Source organism: Cynocephalus volans, chromosome 14, assembly GCF_027409185.1.
Source record: "Cynocephalus volans isolate mCynVol1 chromosome 14, mCynVol1.pri, whole genome shotgun sequence".
NCBI lineage: Eukaryota > Metazoa > Chordata > Mammalia > Dermoptera > Cynocephalidae > Cynocephalus > Cynocephalus volans.
Window position 1 is genome coordinate 6,042,440 of NC_084473.1, and position 7,561 is coordinate 6,050,000.

Sequence of the window (7,561 nt, forward strand, 5' to 3'; positions counted from 1 at the left end):
TACACTATCTTTTGAATTTTAAATATATTCTTCAAAGTAAAACTATCATGGGAACATACTTATGTAACAAAATAAAGTATGTAAATTCCAATCATGACTAATCAAATAGTTGTTGTGTCTAGAGGTCAGACAAATGGATTTCACTGAAAGTTTCTTTGGAGGTTTAAGTTCGTGAGAGCTGGGTTGTTTTGATGTTGCTGGTGTATGTTTGTTTTTCTACTGATCTTTTATCTTTCTTATAGCCTTGCTAAATATCTGATACTCGGTAAATGCTTTTTGATTTTTGAACAAATGGATTAAACTGAAGTCTAGGTTCCTGGTCTTGAGGAGATAATAATTTTGTTGAGGAGATGGAGACTGTGCTTGGGAAAAGTAAATCAATAATCAAGGCAGGACATCATCAATGCCAAAGACATGCAAAATCAACAAAGGGAGCTGGGGTTTTGAGGAGGCCATGAGCACATGGGTGGAGCTGTCTGGAAAGTGTCCAGGGACATTGGATGGGACTATCAAAGGTTAGAAAAGACATAGAAAGTCAGCAAAGAAAAACATGGCACAATTGTGTCAAGAACAGGTAGAAGACAAGGAGATGTGATGCTCACGAGGGAAGGAAAGTACCTGGTGTATTCAGGGAATATAGACTGGAAGGTTCTTATGGATGATACTTTCAAATAATGTTAGAAACATGACTGAGGACCTTAACTTCTAGACAGTATGGAGTTACTCGAGCTTTAAAAGTTTAGGGGTAGACACAATCTATTACATATCCAGATTAATTCTTCCTGCTTCAGTGCATAATATAATTTGGATATAGATGAGTCCAGAAGAAGGGACAGAGTTGAGATACTCTGTAACCTTGGTTTATGGGGATTAAGACCCGGTGAATACAGGAAAGAAAGAAAGAGAAGTTATTGGCATATACATGAAAAATAACCACCACAAAAAGCAGCAAGACTTCCAGGCACCAAGCAGGGCAGGAGCCAGGTGTATTTCTGCTTTCAGTCCCATCCTCTATGTGGTAGATCTTTCCAAAGTCTCTTTAGAGTGCTTCTTCAAAGTTCCTTTAACCTGGCTGCCTGGGGCTTCTGCTCTCCTAGCAGCCTTTGGAATGTTTAGGGTGTTGTGAGGACACTGGGTGGGCGAAGAAAGACTGGGCTGTGCGGCATCCATGAGGGGGGGTCATATACACATGATATTGAAGTTAATAGGGAATTGGAAACTTTCCTTAACCTATACCCCATGTCACCTCTCTGAGGTGGCCTTTGGGTGTGTGAGGCACCCAATAAGCAAGGGTTGTAAAAGCACATCCTTGTGCCACATTGTCATGTTGCTTATTCCTGCTGCCGTCCCTGTGGAACAGAATGAAGCCCAGGAAAAATCCTAAAAGAATTTTACTGGTTCTCTTAGTTGGTTCCTGAACCCAATCCAGCTGCCTGCTCCAAACAAAAGCCTGGCTCGCCTTGCTGAAATCTGTTATGGAACCCAGGGCATCGAGCTCCTGGCTAAGTCTCACCAAAGTCTTGCTATTGAACCCAAGTCCAGCCGCCTGCCCTCAATCAAACAAACAGAAAAATACACAACTTAAAAGTCAAATGTTGGTGAAAAGGGAGGTTAGCTTTTATTCAGGAATATCAGTGACCTAATGAGAGATGCTAGGTTAACCCTTCTCTCCAGTAAACCTCAAGGAGCATGGCCAGACTAAAACCTCAAAAACTCAGATTTACTGAAGGGTTGAGGGAATGGAACATGGAACATGAAAAGCAGGAGGGAAGCGGATGAGTTAGGAGCCAGGTGTAAATTTTCGTCAAAGCTCCGTCTGGCATCTGTTCTTGTCCTTGACGTTGTTTTAGGGTCCTGCAGGATTTTGCTTTGCTTTGGGGTGGAGTCAGCACAGCTTTATTGATGTCTCTCTCGGTTTCTCAGGGCATGTCTCACAGCAAGTGTGCAGCTCCAGGCTTACCGGAAAACAACTTTACATTTACGTAAATAATGCCATCTTACCTCATCACCAAGGTTCAAACTATCGAATAACCATGGGAAAAGAGGAAACTCAGAGAAGTGCATGCTAAGAAAAAGATTGTGTCTTTTTTTTAAAAGCCTATTCAGTTTTAGGCTCCAACACGGCTTCAGTCCTGCTCACTCCAACATATCTGCAGTCTGCAATTCATAAAACAAATTTATCTTGACAGTTTCTTGATCCATGAATCTTTATATTTGCAAGTCTTATTATTGGCAAATGAATAATTCCTTAGTTATACCAAAGTAAGAAAATGCAGGAAGAATGAGGAAAGCTGGCTTGCCTCTGTGACAAACAGCACATGTAAGGGCGTCGTGCTCAGTCTTACTGATGAATTGTCGACTTCTTACTGGAAGTCACGTCCCTCATTTCAAGAGCTTGAACATGATAGGACTTTAAAAGACTTTTCTCTAGTTACATTTTAGGAACTGAGGAAACCTTGATGTAAGAAAATTACCTGGGCAGGTAATATTTTGTTTAAACCAGCATTATTCAACATTTACTCTGTGATGGGTGTAGGGGACATCAGTAAAAGGGCTGCTTTAGGTGGAAAATGCTGTCCTCCGCCTTTCAGCTGGTGAGAACTTCTCTGGGATCATGAACAAGATGCATATGCTCTGTTCTTCCCGTGCCAATGTGATCAGCATTCACACCCTTGAAACTCTTTTCAAGGGTGAGAAAGACCTCCTTCCTTATTGTGCACTTATGTGTCTTTATTTCCCCTAAAACCCAGCCTTCCCCAGGGCTCCCAGCATCCACAATACCAGACAATTTGTGAGTTAACCACCTTCTGTGGTCCTCACTGTACCACAGGAAGAAGAGCATTGCTATTTTAAGAGATGTCAGCAGTTCGGCCCCTCATTCCACAAGGTCAGAACGTCTTAGGCAGGGAGAGAGTTGCTTTTTCACCTTTTTGAAAACACTTTGATGAGCCAAGACAAGGAGTGATCTTGAATAAAATAGGAGGATTTAGGTAGCTATCCCGAGCCCTTTCAACAGGCAACGTTGGGGGTTCCTAAGGGATTTGTGGAAAGTAGACAGGAGAAAGGTCTGGAAAGGGAGATGTCCAAGACCAAGGGTGGTTCATACCTAAAAGACAATGTCTGAGCAGAGAACGGGCGATGTATTTTTAGCCTCAGGGCTATCTGGTACAACAACCGTCATTTACAATTTGGGTTTGGTATAGTACCAAAAGGAAATTGCCTTATTTTTCTCCAACTTCTGCCTTCAGATTTTCTCCATTATATCTCCTTTTTCCCAATGCCTGGCAATATCGGGGAAGATTCAATATTTTTCCAGTCACTTTCAATTATACGTACAGTTACATTTTGGGGACCAAGGCTTACTTTAGTTTTCAAAAAAGTACCCTCCCAGCTGAATTAAAATGTTGGTCTCTTATTTGACTCCTTCTCTGGCCACACTTCAGTCAGCTGTCACACTTCAAGTCCTTTCTTGAGGGGTGGGTGGGTCCTGTTTGTTCCTATACTCAGTCTGTTTTTACCCCTTCCCTCCCCAGGCTCTCCCAGAGCGAGAATTTGGCAAAGGGGCTTATTTTAAAACATGCAAAAATGTTTTCCTCACCTGCCCTTTCTGTGCATTCTCTCAGGCTACCACTGGCAGCATGGATGCCCCCTCCCCCCCACCTGGGGCAGACATGAGAGCTGGTCCTTCAGGATAGGGCCCTGAAGCCCAGCACTTGGGAGACCACTCAGCTCCTGCTCCTAACTACACATCATAGATTGCTACTAGAATCTTCTCATGATAGTACCTCTTGCTGTCAGGTAACTCAAGTCAAACCTCCTAATGGGTCTCCAAGGGGACTCCTGTCTATAGCACGCCTCTTTACTGCCCAGGGCCTGAAAAAAAATTAAAAATAAATCAAAAAATAAAATGGGCACAGTGACACCTTTACTACTTAAAAAGGCTAAGATAGGCATGACACATAACTTCCTATGGAAGCCCAGCAGGCTCGCCAGCAACCCAGGCCCAGCAGCACGGAGCTGGGATGGGCTCCCTGCAAGGCTGTTCTTCTGACACTGACTCCTCAGTGACGTCACTTGACCAGCTCTAGGGAGGAGTGAATTAGGGAGTTGAGTGAGGACAGGGCTGTCGCCCCATGGAGCTGTGGAAAGTGGCACCCAGGAATGAGGAGGTGTTCCCCAATAACACTCCCTTCCACAGAGCCCCCTGGCCCACAAGAAAGCCCCAAATCCCCACCATGACCAACGGTGGGCATATAGGTGCCAACGGAGCCCCCAGCCAGCCTGCATTAGACATTCTCCAGGAGAGAAGCACCTGCCAGTCTCCAGGTTTGTGGGGTCCAGCAGACTCTAGGGAAATGTTCCAGGGCTCTTTTCTGACTATCAGTTGCCGCAGTTGTGCTGACTAATGAGCTGTCCCAATCTCAGCAGCTTAAAACAATAAGCACTCATTTGGTGCATGTTTAGGGGTCAGGGTCTTCCTGGGCTTGGCTGGGAGGGTCTTTTTTTCCCACTGAGCTTAGTTCCATGTCTGGGGTGGGGTGCCATCCACTAAGACACTGGGGCTGGCTGTGTTCTACATCCCTCACCATCAGGCTCGCTAGCCTGCATGTGTTCCCATGGTGGTGGCAGAAGAGCACCTGTAGTTACCTCTCCAGTTCTACCATCCCATTGGCCAAAGCCAATTCCATGGACTCAGCCCAGAGTCAGAGTGGGAACACACTACAAAATTTTGTGCCGAAGAGCCGGGGGCTCTTACTGCAGCCACTCCTAGGAGGTCCTCACCGATGTCCAGTCCAGCAGCAGCACGAGTGTGGCCTGTGAGCCTCCACAGTACTTAGGGATCCAGTCCAAGAACGAGATGCCCCCTTCCTCCTCAGGCACCCTCAATCTCTGCAAGTGGTTCTATTCAAGCCCCTGTCTTCAATGACAAGAACATGTCACTGGGCTGTGCCCATGCCTCAAATTTCCGTGCTTTATGGAATTCTGTCTGAACATCGTCTATTATTTATTTGGTCCTGATGGAGTGTGAGGGTCCCAGGATAGATTCAGGCCCTTCTTAGTGGACATAGGGAGGTGGTTATTAGACCCTTGGAATACTTTTTAGAATCTGGAAGTACTTGAAATATCTGTTTCCTTGAGCTTTGGAGCTTATAGATATAATTCTGAGATAATGGGAAAATATCAGTGACACCAAATATTCATAACGCTAATTTTACTTTAAAATTTTCCTGTTCTGTGTTTTGTCAACTCTCAACCATTCAGAAAAATTCCTTGTGAAAAGATTAGTGGTTGCAAGGGGTAAAGGAGCAGAAGGTAAGTGCTGTGGAAATAGAGAAGATGGATCATTAATTTCTATTGTGGGATCAGGTGGGGAGGTGCTAAAGGAAACAAGTTTAAGGAAATGGCATGTAAAATAGTCCTTAATAAATGAATAGAGTTTCTCCACATGACGGAGTAAGAGAGGTATCAGAATGAGCAATGAGAAAATTGTAAGAAATAAGCTTGGCATGTGTTAAAACTGTCAAGTAACCCAGGGAGTGCAGATCGAATGCCAGGAGGTAGGAGGGTGAGTGGTCGCTGGCAGGACATGGAATTAGAAAGGTTGATTGGAGTCAAACTCAGAGGAGTTTCAGTCCCACGCTACGTTGGTTGTCTCTTTTCTCTGCAGTGGGAAGTGATCGGAAGTCTGTAATCACCTCTGCTTGCTCTGGAGCTGGCCTTGCTGAAACATTTTTGCATTTGTGCTTTCCACACCCCTAATTTTTTTTCTTTACAATTTTTGTTTTTTGTATCATGATTAGAAACTTCTCCCTCATACCAGGATTTTATAAATATCTGCCTGTGTTTTTCCATCTACTATTTTATTTATGTGACAGGCTGCTCAGCATTGTCCTGGCTTGTGTGTCTTTGTCCAATGTGGCCCCACCCATCCTAGAGCAGGGCCCAGAGTGGACCTTCCACCTGCCATGGTCCCCAGCACAGCTCCAGCATCCTGGCTCGGTGACCAGTGCTGCGTAGGTGGATGAGGAGAAGGACAAGGAGCTGCCTTGAGTGGGTGTCCCCAGACCCACATGGGGCCTCAGGCTAGCCCTGGATCCAGAGACAAGGCAAGGACAAGACCACCGTGCCCACAAATCTTCTCAGAGGCAGAGTGCCATGCATATCAAACGTTTCACCTTCATTTCTTTATCTAAGCTCACAGCAGTTCTGAGAGATCACCTTTATCGTTATCTTTGTTTTATGGATGGTAATGCTGAGACTCGCAGAGAAATAAGATGATTCACTCAAGCTTCTCATAGTAGGAAGGTACCAGAGCTGGATTTTTAGGTTTTAAATCCAGGAAAGAGAAGAAACAAGGTGTGGTTGAACAACCACCATGAGCAGCCTGGTTCTGATCCAGGGCCTCTGCATCCCTGACATATCTTGGAGCAATTTACAGATTGGTTTAGAAGACGGCACATATGCATGTCAAAGAACAGAGTAAAAACACGAAGGAATATGCAATTAAAGATAATTTAAATTGGAACCCTCATCCGTTGTTGGTGGGATGTAAAAATAGTGTAGCCACTAAGGAAACAGTTTGACAGTTTCTCAAAGAGTTAAACACAGAACTACCATGTGACCCAGCAATTCTGCTCCTAGATATCCCTCAAAAGAATGGAAAACAGAGACTAAAAAAAATTGCTTTTATGTGAATGTTCACAGCAGCATTATTCACAGTGGCCAAATGGTGGAAACAGCCCAACGTCCATCACCTGGTGAATGCATAAACAAAACACAGAATAACATGTAATGGAAGGCAAACCTCAGAAACACCACGCTGAGTGAAAGGAGCCAGACAAAAAAGGTCATGTACATATGATTCTATTTAAACAAAATATCCTGAATAGATAAATCTACAGTGTCAGAAAGAACATTGGTGGTTGCCAGGGGCTGGGCAAAGTGGGGAAGGAGGTGACTGCTTAATGGGTACCAGGTTTTCTTTTGGGTGATGAAAATGTTTTGGAACTAGATAGAGGTTTTGATTGCACAACATTGTGAATGAACTAAATGTCACTGAATTGTACACTTTAATTTAATCTTACGTTATGTGAATTTCACCTGATTAAAAAAAAGTGCACTCCTCTGGGAAAAAAATTGTACATAAATATAGTACAGATTGAATATCTGAGTAGAGGTAAAAGGACTCATTTGGCCAGCTTGTTGTAGATAAGGGAGGAAAAATAAAAGAGGGGCTGAAGTGAATAGACAGCAGTATTTTTCTGGTTGACATTCACTTCTGGTTATGAAAACACTTGTCTTTCAAATAATCTGTGCAGTAAGATAGTAATGAATTAGATATAAAAATATTTTTCTACCTCTTATGACAACTAAGTAACCACACTGAAGAAAACAAAAGAAACAGGTAAAATTTGTTTTAATAATATACTTTATTTAGTCAACCAAATCAAATATAATTTCTACATATAACTAACCTAAATAAATAAATGTTATGTTTTACATTTTTTCATGTGTAATAAGTCTTTAGAGTCCGATGTGTGTTGTGCACATACAGCACGTT